A 15,863-nucleotide genomic window follows, 5' to 3' on the forward strand; every position below is an offset into this window, starting at 1 on the left:
AAAAGTTTATCCTTAAAACATGATTTTTAAAACATGAACATTGCCCCCATCCAAACATCAAAATGTGTAGGTTACCTTGAACTATACACCCACATGTACGCTTGATAAAGACCTTATGTTGATAGCATCAGGAAATGTCTTAGCCAATGTACAAAATAAAGGAGCCTGTTGTAAGGACTTTCAAGTCAGAGACTAGGCATGATATACTTCCTCCAATAATATCCCCAAAACAGTAAAAACAATAGTTTAATTTATTAAAACATGAAAACATTTTTTATATTTCAAAATCAAATACATAAATACGGTAACCAGAGATCATGCTAGAATATACAGTAAATCTGATATCAGAAATCAGAGCATGCGATAAAACAGATATCATACAGTCATAATATTTAAATTTTCAAAATAGTTCAGACATATAATTTAAAATAGTACTGTAACACCAATAGGAACACACATGTACTGATCTGAGAAGTCTGGGATGGTAGCCTACTCTCGAGTCTACCTATCATGATTGGCGGTGGTGCTATACCATACGAATCGAAAAATCTATCTCAAAATCCTAATGCAAAAATAAATAATAAATTTTAAATTAACCAATTTCCTACGAGTACCTCTCGAAGAACACTTATCGTATTGATTTATCGGACGAGAAGCACCGGATCTGGTCGACCCTCAATTAAGGGAATCACGAGTACTTTCACAAAAATACAATCCCAGATTAATTTCATAATCAAATCATAAATAAATAAGCATAAATGTTAAATACCAAGTATTTTCAGATTAACGGGCTCGATCGGATCATAATTTGGTAAAACAGATCACAAAATCGGATTTAGGACATCGAAAAACCTCAGAATAGGTGGTCCTAGAAAAAGTCAATGACTGATCAATAGTCAATGACGTGGCAGCGATGCAGTGTGGTGCGACTCGGCTAGACCAGTTTGAGTTGGTACGGTTTGGTTCCACTATATCCGAATCGTTTTAGGTGGGTCAGTTTGATATTTGGGTCGGATGGGTCAGTAGGTCAGACGGATCGGACAAGGGGGTCAGATCAGGCAGGCGGGTCGGTCAACGGATCGGTTTGACCCGCCTCTAGAAACCTATCAAGCGGTGGACCATCCCCACGCATAGCAGCAGCATATAGGAGCACTTATGGCATCTTTGGGTGTCGAAAAAGTTACAAAAATTATTTTTAAGCATTTAAAGGCACTTACCAACTCGGTTCACAACGGTGAATGGTAGAGAGCTCGATTCGATAATGTCGAGAATTTGCTTTTGCTCACCCCTCCACACGCCAGTGACAGACACGATAAAACTACCATAGTTTTAAAGTTAACGGAGCAATGATCGACAATGACAGACCTGAGACAATGCAAGGACTTCAATGGTACATGCAGTGTCGATAACAGAGCAATGATCGATGGTGAAACAAAGTTTGAATTTATTTGGCTAAAACTTGCTAAAATGGGAAAATTTAAATGGAGAGAGAAAATGGTTTTCAGAAATGGCAATTTTCTGATTTTAGGGGTTTATTAACCATAAAAAGGGAAAAGGTAAAATTACATCATGGGTCCTTCTAGTTTTAAAACTTTCTGATTTTAGACTTAAAATAAAGTAAAATTTTCATTGTAATCCTTAAAATTTACCAAAATTTTAATTTAGTCCTTAGAATTAAATTACAAAAAATTTAACCCGAGAAAAAGGGTGTGACACTAACTCTAATTGATATTAAAGTCCTAATAATAAAGTATATCAAAACCCTATCTTATAGATATAGATAAAAAATAATTTAATACATATGTATAGTGTGAAAATAATTGTGAAAATTATTTTAATTTAAAAATATAAAAAATAGTAAACTAATTTTTATTTTTAAATCTTACATTAACTATAATTACATATGTGTGTGAAAAATATAATATATTTATTAGATTTATTTCAATAATTTAATACATATGTATAGTGTGAAATGATATAAATATATATATATGAGTTTATGATCTAGTAACAAATGGAGCATTTACCCCAATGGTTAAGGCTTGCCCAATGACACCAGTGGTCCATGGTCCAAAACTCTCTATCAGTATCTATCTTCGCAATTTGTTTTCCTTTATAAAGGTGATGACATGTGTCATCACTTGGTTGGTGGGTAAATTTATCCAATTAAAATATTAAAAATAATTAAAAATAATTCTACAATCATATGGTGACACATGTCACTTAAAAATGTGTCGCAATAATATGTTGACAAGTGGCACCTCCAAAATGGAGGGTTAATTTTTAAATTAAATTAAAATTAGGATTAAATTGATAGAATACGTAAGTATTGAGGACAAAATATATAACTATGTCATTAATTGACAAGTCACTATGTCCGTTAAAAATTAACGGAGAGAGGCTTGAATGAACCATTTAAATAATTGAATGGTCTGTTTGATCGAAATGAAACATCTGTGGTCAAAATGATTTTTTTATCATAATTTAGTGGTCACCCATGTAGTTTACCTAAATTTTATTTTTTTAGCTATTGTAACTTATACAGGTTAATAGTTGGCTAAAGTTTGTTAATGTAATCAAACAATGCCAACTCAGGCGCCCAATGCCAAATCAGACTCTACGATTACAGTAACCACAGTTAATGATTGAATGATCGATTTGTTGCAAAACAATAATATTAATAACAGATTTGTTGTTTTTGACACTTCAATGCTAAAAGAAGAAACTCACACATACTTGTCATAACCATTTTTTAATGAAAAATCAATTTTAAAATAATTATAACTTTATTTTGGAAAAATTTGGATTCTTTTTTAATTTGAATTTCGGAGTTGTCATCGACCTTTGGGTTAGGTAGGTCGAATACTTGAAAATGTATTTTAAAATAATTTAAAAAATATTTAAAAGGACAAAATTGGTCTACGTATAACATAAATTTTATTTTAAGGATTTAAGAGTCGATTACGCATGGAGAATGATAAGCAAACCCACAACACCCAAAATTAGTACCCTCAATTATATGTTGTCCAAAATGGTGGAATTTTACAAATTTAAATTATAAATTTAAATTATGTCACTTATTTCAATATTTTTAATAAGTGAATCTCTTTTTTTTAAAAAAATATTTGACTTGACGAAAATGATTTAATTCAGTCGAGCTTAGAAAGGATGTTCCCTTACTATATGGATTAACAAAAATTGAAATCCAGTTATGTTGGACGCAATTTCGTTAACCCACGATGCTAGACAACGTTGCCTTTAACTATTAAAAAAATAGAAAATCAATGCATGATTTATGAATGTAACAATATTAAATGACAAGTACATAATGGATGGAATATAAAATGTAATATAACAAATAAATTATAAAAAATGACACACATAACATTTATTAATTTAGAAATTGACGGTATATTCACTCGTGTGTCTTAAAGAAAAGCATTCTAGGTATTTGGAAGTTTTCCCACATATTGCTCTTTGTTTGAGACGTTACCATAAAAATAAATATAATTTGATTTTTATTAAAATATTTCTATTATAAAATTATAAGTGTTTATAGAAAAGAGAAATGAAAATATATATAGGCATACATGGTTAAAATATATTTAATAAATATATAAGAGTAAAAAATATATAAAATAAATATATATGTGCGGTACATAAATGGATAGTAATAATAAAAAACCATATACATGAGATACATATACATATAAATAAAATACATAAAATATGAAAAAAATGAATAACAACAATAAAATACATGGGTTAAAAAAAATAGATAGATACATGTATTAAAAGTGTAAGGACTATATGCATAAATTAACAACTTAAATTAAGGACTAAATCATAATCTAGCAGAAATAATAGGGACCAATCATGCACATAAACCAAATAAACTTAAGCAGTGGTCAAAGTGCATATTTAGTAAATCGGCAACCCAAAATTAAAAAGTAAGAAATAGCAATATACAATGAAATAAGGATTAGATCGTAAAAATAGAAAATAAATGCTCTAAATTAAAAAGAAATGAAAGCTTTGATTGGTGATTAAAATAGAAGTCTTACAAACAATGAACCCTCACCTAAAAGATATCCATTCGAGCCTAAGGATGTCAAAATGATGTCATTTTAATGGGCTTATATAAGCCCATTTTTCTTCATTTTTCTTCACTTTCATCTCATTTTTCTTCTTTCCTTTTTTTTTTCTTAAAAACTCTCTCCTCTGTTGATAACTCCGTAAAAATGCTATATTTAGGGCCTTTTCACTTAAGTTATTATTGATCTTAAGACACATTTAGGTTCATATAGATGCATTTAGGAGCATATAATTACATTTAGTGGATTTGATTTGCCATGGCATATTATTTTGCAAATGATGCTATTTTACGAGAAATTTTGCGTCTTGTTGATGATGTGCAGGATAATAAAGCCAAGGGTGAGCGAGGAGATTTACCACAACATTCTCAGATGGTGAGCAAGGAGAAATTGACATGGCAATTCAAGACATCTACATATAAGGAAAATGTTGCGGCAGTTAGGACAACATTTCCGGACACAGAAAAAGACAAACGAACAAAAGATATTTTCATCAAAGCACCAGTTGTCCAAACCTCACGTGATTTCTAGTACCAGTCACCTAAGAGGGAACCACTGTCACCTTTGTACTCACTTTCACGTAAGGGGAATGTACCCTATGGTACTATGGGATTTTTCACAAAAAAACCCTAAAATATTCCCTAGTATAAATAAAAAAGGATGCCATAAAAATCAAGGAGGATTCTTTTGTGGAAATAAATGAGGTAGACAAGAGTGAAAGGGCTGAAAGTTTCAATTTTTTCCCTTTCATCTTCTTGGTGGTAACCTCCATATCCAAGCTCAAGGGAGTGGATAGCTAAGTATCCGAGAGGAGTTAGCGTCGCTAAGGTGGTTCATGATGGTCCAAGGGAACTCACGATGGCGTGCATGTTGGGAGGTTCCTCTATCTTTGTACTTTCTGTAACATCCCAAAATACGGGTTAGTGACTAAATTGTAAAACTTCAGATTTTGGTGATTTAAATTGGATATTTGAATAGTTCAATGATTGGTTCAGAAATATTTCCTAAAAGTTTATAGTAATTATCCAAAGAATTAAAGGGCAAAATGGTCATTTAGCATGAAAGATATTTTTCCCCCAATTATATGAAAGAATCACGTGGGATGGGGGAAAGAGTTATCTGAAAACTCTTTCTTCTTACTTTCTTCTTCTCCCAACCGTGGAAGCTAGGCAAAGGTAAGGGTTTTCTGATTTGTTGGTTATTTGTTAAATTAAAGGTTAGGTTTTGATCATTAGATGATAACTAAGCTTAAGGAAAGCTTAAGTTGTCTTATAATCAAAAGATGAAGAAGTTATAAGAGATTTAAGAAAACGAGTTTTTATATGAAATCATGGAAAATAGTTGATAAGTTGAATTTAAAGTTAAATTTGACTTGTCATCATCCTAATTAAGGAATATGAAGTGTTAGAATTGTATTTAGAACATATTGAAATTTGAGTATGATTCTTGAATTTCATATGAAAGATAGGATTTTGAAGTTATAGATGATTTTCATGGATATAAGTTGGTTTAAGTGATGGTAGTTGAATTTAATAACATGATAGGGGTTTAAAATAGAAGAATTAAGTGAAGAATTGATGATTTTCGGGGTTAAAATACCAATTCTGGTTAGAGGGAACCGATACCCTATGAGGGGAATCGATTTCCCCTCTTGGACGAAATTTTTCCAGAATGTCCAGGGGGTATCGATTCCCCTGGGGGGGAATCGATTCCCCCTAAAGGAAAAATGAAATTAAGTTCAATAATCTGGCTTAAGTTGTTAACATCAAGTTTAAGGTTTAGGCTTCTGATAGTTGTTTTGAAATGTTATATTTATGTAGATATTGAGCCTAAACAAGTTCTGGAATAATCAAAGGATTAGAATTGATTCAAATCAAACAAGGCTAAGGTGAGTGCAATTTTTATTGTACTTATATTATTGAACGAACATTGGCTTGCGATGAGCCAGTGATGGAGTTACTACGGTAAGAAGTGACTCCTAAATTGTTATTTGATTTCATGATTTTTATATGTGCATGAATACATGAAATGTGTATAGATTATTATAAATGTTACATGATATACATGCATACATGATTATGCTATGAGACATGACCATGTGAAATGAGAAAAACTATGTGAATATATGAAATGACATATGAATATGAAAAATGTGATATGATATGAAATACATGGTTACACATACATGTGGTATGTGACAGAAGAGAAAGAACAAGTGATGAGAAATGTATTCATCATAAATGCCCATAGTATATGATACGAGAGCTATAGGTATAGTTGGCATGCCAAGAGTCGAGGGTTCTGTAGTCCTTCGGGACGTAGTCCTTCGGGACGTAGTGGTCCTACGGGACATATATAGCAGTCCTTCGGGACGAATACTGAACAAATGTTCGGTGCCCCATGAGGGAATTTATACGAGCTGTGGTGACAGCATTGGTGCACAACCTCAATGTACTCACATACCTCTATTCTCAATAATATACATGGGCAATACAATTGAAAGATAAATTAAAGTGAAAGTGATACAAGAAGGTAAGTTTCATGTGTGCATGACATGATTATATATATGTCATGAAATATATATATGCATATTGAAATGTCATGATCAAATGGTAAGAATGCATATTTATGAATCTATTGGTACATGTTCAGTTATTGTCTCACTAAGTCTATGACTTAGCGTGTAAGTGATTTACACGTAGGTACCAAGAAACAAGAAGAGCAGTAATAGAAGTGGCAACGACAGTATCACTACTAGAAGATCAGATCAGAAGTAATCGACAAAGTATGTATTTTGTTGTGTATAGAGTGTTGGCATGTAATAAGTCGTTAATTATGAGCACTCTGATCGAGTTTGTATTTTGTAGTCTTTTCTATGTAAATTAAAGTATTTTGTTTTAAACAAAGTTAAGTTTTAAATTTCCCGGGGATTTTCTTTAAGTGTCAAAGTTTTAAAAGTCAATGTGACACCTCAGACTCGTATTCGGGTCGGGTACGGGTTGGGGTGTTACAGTTAATGGCATCAGAGCTAAGGTTTAGTCGATTCTCGGCATAAACCGGAGTCTAGAGTGTTTTATAAGGTATACATGCCAACAAAATAGTGAAAACTTATGATCTGATACGGTAAGGAGTGTACTGTCTTGCTAATAGAATTAAAATGTTATGTTATATTATATGTATGATAATGAGAGCTTCTAATGTGAAGCACAAGGCAATAAACTGAAGGTAATAGCATTCACCTGCCCTGGCCAGGCAGGGAGAAGAGCGAAAACCTCAGGGAATGCCTGAATAAGATTAAAGAATGATATTATGATGTGTTTTACTTTTATACTTCTATAATTCATAAAATGAATGTATTGAAAAGAGTTGAGAACACCCAAGTTCAAGGGTGAATTTGAGAAATGTTTCATTGTTATGGAAATTTGATTAAATGATAGGAAGATAATATTAGAAAATTTTAATTTTTCCAAAGTGGAGAAGTTAAATTGAGTAGTTTTGTTACTACATAGATAAGTTAGAAGTATGGTGAACAAATGTTACCATAAGAATGTTAAAATATCAAGTGATGTGGTTATTATTTGTAGAAGAGTTTATGAATAAGTACATGAACGATCAGTTCATAAAACAAATGAAGATCGAATATATGAGATTAACAAAGAAGTTACACATGCATGTGTATGAATATAAGTTTAATAAATTAAACAGATTTATTGTTGAGTTGATTTTGATAAAGAAGGATAAGAAAGAACATGTGATTGGTTGTTTAGGGCTTGCGCCTTAAATTTAAAAAAAATGTGTTATTGGTTTTGAAATTATTCTCATTTCTAGAAATGGTTAATCGTGTTAAAGCTCTAGGAAGAGTTAAGAATAAAAGGATTGGACAACAAAAATATCAGATGATTAAGAGAATTAGTGCTTTATAGAGTTAAGTACTATCAAAGAAAAATAGAGATTTTGGTTTTCAACTTTAAACTAGATATGAATTAGTTGTATTCTCCGTTAGAAAATCAAATCATATGAGAGTCCGACAGACTCAAGCAGTAGGGTTTGATCTTGAAAGAGTAAACAAGGATTTAATTGATAATAAGTCAGGGTTAAAGACAACCTTTGTGAATTAGGTTAAAAGCTCTGTTAGAAGTTATGAAAATTGAAGCAGGAAAAAAAAATTATTTTAAAGGAATATAATGAGTTTAAGTATGTGTATGTGAGATAAGGATTTGAATGTTCAAGAGAACATATAGAGTAATAGAAAAGTTTGAGAATGAGTAAGTGGGTGAACAATTTATAAGATAAAGGAAGTTATAACGTTTGATTTGTTTTAAACAGAAAAATAATATTGCGTGTGAGTAAAAGTCCGAGTTTGAAAAGATAAGTAAGATATAAAAAAAAATTGATTGAAAATATGGTATATGATTGAGTGGATAAGGGTTGTACCCTAGATTAAAAGTTAAAGATTTCGTGTAAAAATTGAATGTGCTATTAAATAATGTTAAAGGATATCCACTATTCTAAAGTGGAGAATTTAGATGAGATAATTTAGTTGCTATGCGGTTGAGATAAAATATGGTAAATAAATGTTATAATGGGAATAATGGAAGATTAATTGATGTGAATATTGTTTCGGAAATTTTTTTTTAGAAATAGGTATGTTAGTAATTATTTTATAAGATGAAAGATGTTGAAATGTTGAGAGTGACAAATAAAATTTCATGGTACATGAGAATGAATGTGGATTTGATAAGTTAAGTAAACTATTGTTGAGATAATTCTGATTGGAAAAGGAGTATATGATTAATTAATTGGGACTTGTGCACTAGATTAAACAGTTGTTATTGACTATCCGTAAGAGTAAAGGTGATAGAGTTAAAAGATTGGAAGAAAAAATAAAGTGAATTAATCAAGTATGATATGGATTTGAATATGGTTAGGTATTTGGATCCTATATATATATTAAGACAATGAGAAGAGTATTTACAGGTTTTAAAATGAGCTTTGAGGAATAAAGATATAAGTATAAGAATGATAAAGAATAAAGTTATGTGCTAGTAAATATGACTATCAAAGTCAGGAAAATGTGATAAGGAGTGATAGTTAAGGATAAATATATGTGATATACAAGAGCATGTGAGTATAAAGGACATGATATGATTTAGTTATGTATAAGATAATACTAATTATAAAAAGGTAAATGGAATGGTTAATTTTGAACCAAAGGAATCGTATTATGGATGAGTGAGAATGAAGGTTTGATAAGTGAAGGAAATAGAGAATGAATTATTTTGAAAAAAATATATATATATATATACACATATGGATAGTTCGATGAAGGGTTACGTTTTGATGGAAAGAAATAAGTTGATCAATAAAGTAATGTGATAGTGAATGTATTAAGTTAAAGGATTTGTATGTTTGATGGAAACAAAGGATTGATAGAAAAATTAAAATGATAAAGAGGGATAAGTATAAATGATATGAAAAGAAGGTAAAAGCATAAGAGGAAAAAGGTAATGAAAGAATTAAAGTAATGAAATGAAGGTTATGATAGCACGAAAGATTTATTAAAAAGGGTTAGAATGAGGTGTAAAGTATAAGTTTGGTATAAAAGTAAGAAATTTTTCAATTCTAAGTGGAAAGGATAAAGAGTTATGAAGTTTTATATGGGAAAAATTGTCGGACACCATTAATTTGGTTCAAGTTAAAAGATTAGAATTTTATTTGCCAGGATTTATTGAAAGTGGTTGAAGATAAGGTAAAGATAATCTCAAGATGACATCGGATCGACAAAAGTATTAGGCAGACTTGAGGCAGAAATAAATTGAATTTCATGAAGACGATAAAGTTTTTCATAAAGTATCGTATTAGAAAAAAAATTATTATGCAAAGGGGAGAGTATAATAGAGTTTAAAAGATCGGAAAAAGAATGTCAGACTCAGTTAACCAAGTGTAACATGTATTGATTTAAGGTTGTGTTTCTTAGCCATGTAAATATAGTCAAAGAGATAAGGATTTATTTATATGTATGAAGGAAACTTGAGATATATTTGAATGATAGTATTCTCTCTAATCAAGTTGTTAAAGATAAGTATGTTAATTTTGAGATGATAAAAAGAGTATTGACATCAATTTCAAGATTAATATGAGTAAAATTTAGAAAGAAATGTGTATAGTAATTTGAATGAAGATGGTATAAGAATAAATGTTTGGTTTATGTTGTAAGTCATTAGAGATGGATGAAAGAAATCAGTGGACTCATGATGTTGAGTGACAAAGATTGAGATTACCGTATGGATGGAACCTTATTATTTCCATGATGAGCGACATTATATTTATATGAATTTATAAAGATTAAAAGGTGTAGAATCGAATGAGTGAAAAGATATGAATGAATGTAATTCCTTGTTGATTGAAAATAAGTTTAGTAATGGCAACCACGAAGGGAAAGTTAAAGACTTAAAGTCGGATGAATGTTATCATGTCATAGAAAGAGTTATTATTGGGTTTGTTTAATGAGTAGTAGGTCCGCAAGTAAAGAAATATATCAAAATAGCTTTTTGTGAAGTTGTGTAAAAGAAATATTGGACCCTATTAAGTTAGTTGAATAGAAATATTGAGATTTGGTATGGATAGATTGGATCAAAGAAGTTGAAGAAAAGTGGGGGGGAATTACATAATGGATAGTTAACAGAAGTTCTACACTTATTTAAAAAAAATGGAATTTCTAGATAAGTGATAAAGTATTTCTTAATATCTTGTTCTGAATAAGATTTTCTGTTTAGTATAGCTCAGTCCTACATTCATTGGACCTTATGGATCTTTAAAAGAGGTGGATCCGTAATATAACAGAGAAATGCAAATAAGAATGAGTATATAGTTATCCATCTATTTGTACAGTGAAAATTCGAGGACGAATTTTCTTAAGGGGGAGAGAATTGTAACATCCCAAAATACGGGTTAGTGACTAAATTGTAAAACTTCAGATTTTGGTGATTTAAATTGGATATTTGAATAGTTCAATGATTGGTTCAGAAATATTTCCTAAAAGTTTATAGTAATTATCCAAAGAATTAAAGGGCAAAATGGTCATTTAGCATGAAAGATATTTTTCCCCCAATTATATGAAAGAATCACGTGGGATGGGGGAAAGAGTTATCTGAAAACTCTTTCTTCTTACTTTCTTCTTCTCCCAACCGTGGAAGCTAGGCAAAGGTAAGGGTTTTCTGATTTGTTGGTTATTTGTTAAATTAAAGGTTAGGTTTTGATCATTAGATGATAACTAAGCTTAAGGAAAGCTTAAGTTGTCTTATAATCAAAAGATGAAGAAGTTATAAGAGATTTAAGAAAACGAGTTTTTATATGAAATCATGGAAAATAGTTGATAAGTTGAATTTAAAGTTAAATTTGACTTGTCATCATCCTAATTAAGGAATATGAAGTGTTAGAATTGTATTTAGAACATATTGAAATTTGAGTATGATTCTTGAATTTTATATGAAAGATAGGATTTTGAAGTTATAGATGATTTTCATGGATATAAGTTGGTTTAAGTGATGGTAGTTGAATTTAATGACATGATAGGGGTTTAAAATAGAAGAATTAAGTGAAGAATTGATGATTTTCGGGGTTAAAATACCAATTCTGGTTAGAGGGAATCGATACCCTATGAAGGGAATCGATTTCCCCTCTTGGACGAAATTTTTCCAGAATGTCCAGGGGGTATCGATTCCCCCTAAAGGAAAAATGAAATTAAGTTCAATAATCTGGCTTAAGTTGTTAACATCAAGTTTAAGGTTTAGGCTTCTGATAGTTGTTTTGAAATGTTATATTTATATAGATATTGAGCCTAAACAAGTTCTGGAATAATCAAAGGATTAGAATTGATTCAAATCAAACAAGGCTAAGGTGAGTGCAATTTTTATTGTACTTATATTATTGAACGAACATTGGCTTGCGATGAGCCAGTGATGGAGTTACTACGGTAAGAAGTGACTCCTAAATTGTTATTTGATTTCATGATTTTTATATGTGCATGAATACATGAAATGTGTATAGATTATTATAAATGTTACATGATATACATGCATACATGATTATGCTATGAGACATGACCATGTGAAATGAGAAAAACTATGTGAATATATGAAATGACATATGAATATGAAAAATGTGATATGATATGAAATACATGGTTACACATACATGTGGTATGTGACAGAAGAGAAAGAACAAGTGATGAGAAATGTATTCATCATAAATGCCCATAGTATATGATACGAGAGCTATAGGTATAGTTGGCATGCCAAGAGTCGAGGGTTCTGTAGTCCTTCGGGACGTAGTCCTTCGGGACGTAGTGGTCCTACGGGACATATATACCAGTCCTTCGGGACGAATACTGAACAAATGTTCGATGCCCCATGAGGGAATTTATACGAGCTGTGGTGACAGCATTGGTGCACAACCTCAATGTACTCACATACCTCTATTCTCAATAATATACATGGGCAATACAATTGAAAGATAAATTAAAGTGAAAGTGATACAAGAAGGTAAGTTTCATGTGTGCATGACATGATTATATATATGTCATGAAATATATATATGCATATTGAAATGTCATGATCAAATGGTAAGAATGCATATTTATGAATCTATTGGTACATGTTCAGTTATTGTCTCACTAAGTCTATGACTTAGCGTGTAAGTGATTTACACGTAGGTACCAAGAAACAAGAAGAGCAGTAATAGAAGTGGCAACGACAGTATCACTACTAGAAGATCAGATCAGAAGTAATCGACAAAGTATGTATTTTGTTGTGTATAGAGTGTTGGCATGTAATAAGTCGTTAATTATGAGCACTCTGATCGAGTTTGTATTTTGTAGTCTTTTCTATGTAAATTAAAGTATTTTGTTTTAAACAAAGTTAAGTTTTAAATTTCCCGGGGATTTTCTTTAAGTGTCAAAGTTTTAAAAGTCAATGTGACACCTCAGACTCGTATTCGGGTCGGGTACGGGTTGGGGTGTTACACTTTCATTTTCATTTATATTTTATGGGTTGTAAGGAACAAATTATTTCCATGGATAATTTGTACCCCACCATGAACTAACCTTATTTGGTGTAGGTTATTTAAAGATGATTAAGTGTTCTTTAATGAATGGTTTAAGTTTTTATGTTTATTATTTTCTTTGCTCATTGTGTTTAATTACTTAGGATTGTAGGAGCTATGAGAGTAGTCATTTCTTAGGTAAAACACTTAGTGTTTGAGATAAACTATGTAAAAAATTCTTAGTGTTCGAGAGAAACTAAGGGAAGATCAACGTGAGCAATGGGTTTTGGCTGCCAATTAGAACCTAATCTGCTATTAGAGATAAGGCTAGGATTTCAACAACTAAAAGGAGCAACGCTTATTTTATAGGTTTAATGTTACTGTTCACACCGAGAAGTATTGTAGTGGCATTTTTATCTATTAGGATCCATGACTATAGATAGCATAGAATCACTTTTAGTAAACTCTGTCGAGCAAATAGGCCATATAAGCATGAACCATTATAATAGACAAGGCTTAGGATTCCTTAGTGATCCCACCAATCATTCCTATTGTATCTTGTTTGTGAGGATTGTCAAGTTATCTTACTTATCCCCGAATCCTCAATCTATTTTGCCTTAGAATTTTTAATTGGTTACACTCTAAACATCTCGATTTTCCATAACATTTCTATCTGCCACCCATCCACACTACCATTGAAATTCCACCTACATACATTTCATTTTGTCGCAACATTTCCATTTGCTACCTTTCCATATTGCCATTGCAATTTCATCTGTGTACAATTCATTTTGCCTCGGCATTTTCATCTCACTTGTTCGTACCACATTAACTATACTTAGTTATTTTAGAATAATGCATAAACTTTACTCAAGATCCCTCAAATCCTTGCGGAGACGATACTCACTCACTACTATATTACTTGTTCGATTGTGTATACTTACACATATTTTCGCGTAATTTATAGCACTTAGAGAAAATCGATGAGAGCTCATCGTCGGCCACCACATCGACCAACTCCAACCGTCGGCAATCATTTTTCAAATCCAAATTTCACGGGGAGCTTCTTCTTGATGCAGGATCACGGATCCGGGTTCCGAATGGCCTAAAAGAGTCTTAAACGTCATAAATATAAGGAGATATATTCAACTTTTACAATTTTCAATGTCCCTTTAATTCTTCAATGAATGACGAATTGGGGCAAGCTCTCTTTATTCGTTTCTTTTATTTCTTCTTCCTTATATATATATATATTCTTATTATTCAAATTCGTCCCCTCACTTCCCTCTTGTTCTTAGTTCCAACCCCTCATCTTTTTATCTACTTATGCTTGGTCATTTAATGGTGAGGGTGACCAATTTAGTAAAGCTAGGGTAGAGTTTCAATTATGGTTCCTCGAAAAATCTGATGAGTGTTTAATTTCATTAGATTTGGTTTGATTTGTTTTCACTGTTTTGGGACAAGTGTGGTTCAGTGAGGTGACCGACTAGTAGTGGCAACGATGACAGGTTTTGGCAGTGCCGATAATAGTAACTGTTAAAGGCTAGTGGCAGCAACAGGGGTATGATAGGGGCTAGGGCTAGGGTTTAGGTTAGGTTTTGGGATAGGGTTTGATTAAATTGGTCTCGGCCGATTTGCTGTTGGGCTTGCAAAAAGGAAAGGAAAGGAAAGATACAATAATAATAATAATAATAATAATAATAATAATAAAATAAAATAAAAATAAACCTAAATGAAAATTGGTGTCAACAATACTTTAATAGTCATTTATGTAATTTATTCTAGGGCCGTTCATGGATGGTTAACCGTATATTTTAGTCTAAACAGTCAATTAACCGTTATAAAGGTTATGAGATTTTTCTATTCGTAATCTAACCATTAAGAAATGATTTACCCTAACGATTAATCGTTATTAACTATTCGGTTACAGTTTAACCTACGGTTAACCAATTATAATTATTTGTAAATTTTTTTCATAATTCATTCTATAAAAAAGTGTAGAACTTAACATATACTTATTCTGGTGTAAGTGAATAAAATTTAAAAATATATCACTTAACTCATACTTACACCAATATAAGTATATACATCTTCCAATATCTTGGTACCTAATAAACACATAATTATATTAGTGTACATATGTTTTCGTATTTTCAAAGAAATCAAAATAAAAAATAAAATATATATATTAAGTTTCCTGTGTACAATTTTTATTAAAAAATATAAAATTAGAAACAATAGAAAGTTATAATAAGTTATTTGTGGGAAAATATAAAAAATTATAAATATAATTATAAATTTAACTTATTATCAGTTAACCAACAGTTAACCATTTATCAAAATTCGTAATCTTAATCTTAATCGTTAACTATCAATTTTAGCGGTTTGGTTAACCGAAACCGTTTAATATTAACAATTTAGTTAATTGATCTGTTAAATGTAAAGTTATAACAGTTAACAATTACATGTTTTTCTTAACACCTCTAGTTTATTCTTAAATACAAATTATACAAATGATTTCTCGACTATAGGATGTTATTTTTTATGTCATCCGACTATTAAAAGTTATAAAATGATCATCCAATTATTCATATGTTCTAAACTGTCATTTTTATTAAAAAACTGATGACAATATGAGTTGGACGTTAACCTGCTAGTTGTGATATGATAAAATCTGATTCAAAAATTTCCAACGACTATCATATATCAGTCAATAATTTAACGTCT

The sequence above is a fragment of the Hibiscus syriacus genome, unplaced genomic scaffold (assembly GCF_006381635.1).
Source record: "Hibiscus syriacus cultivar Baekdansim isolate YM2019G1 unplaced genomic scaffold, ASM638163v2 tig00110429_pilon, whole genome shotgun sequence".
Lineage (NCBI taxonomy): Eukaryota > Viridiplantae > Streptophyta > Magnoliopsida > Malvales > Malvaceae > Hibiscus > Hibiscus syriacus.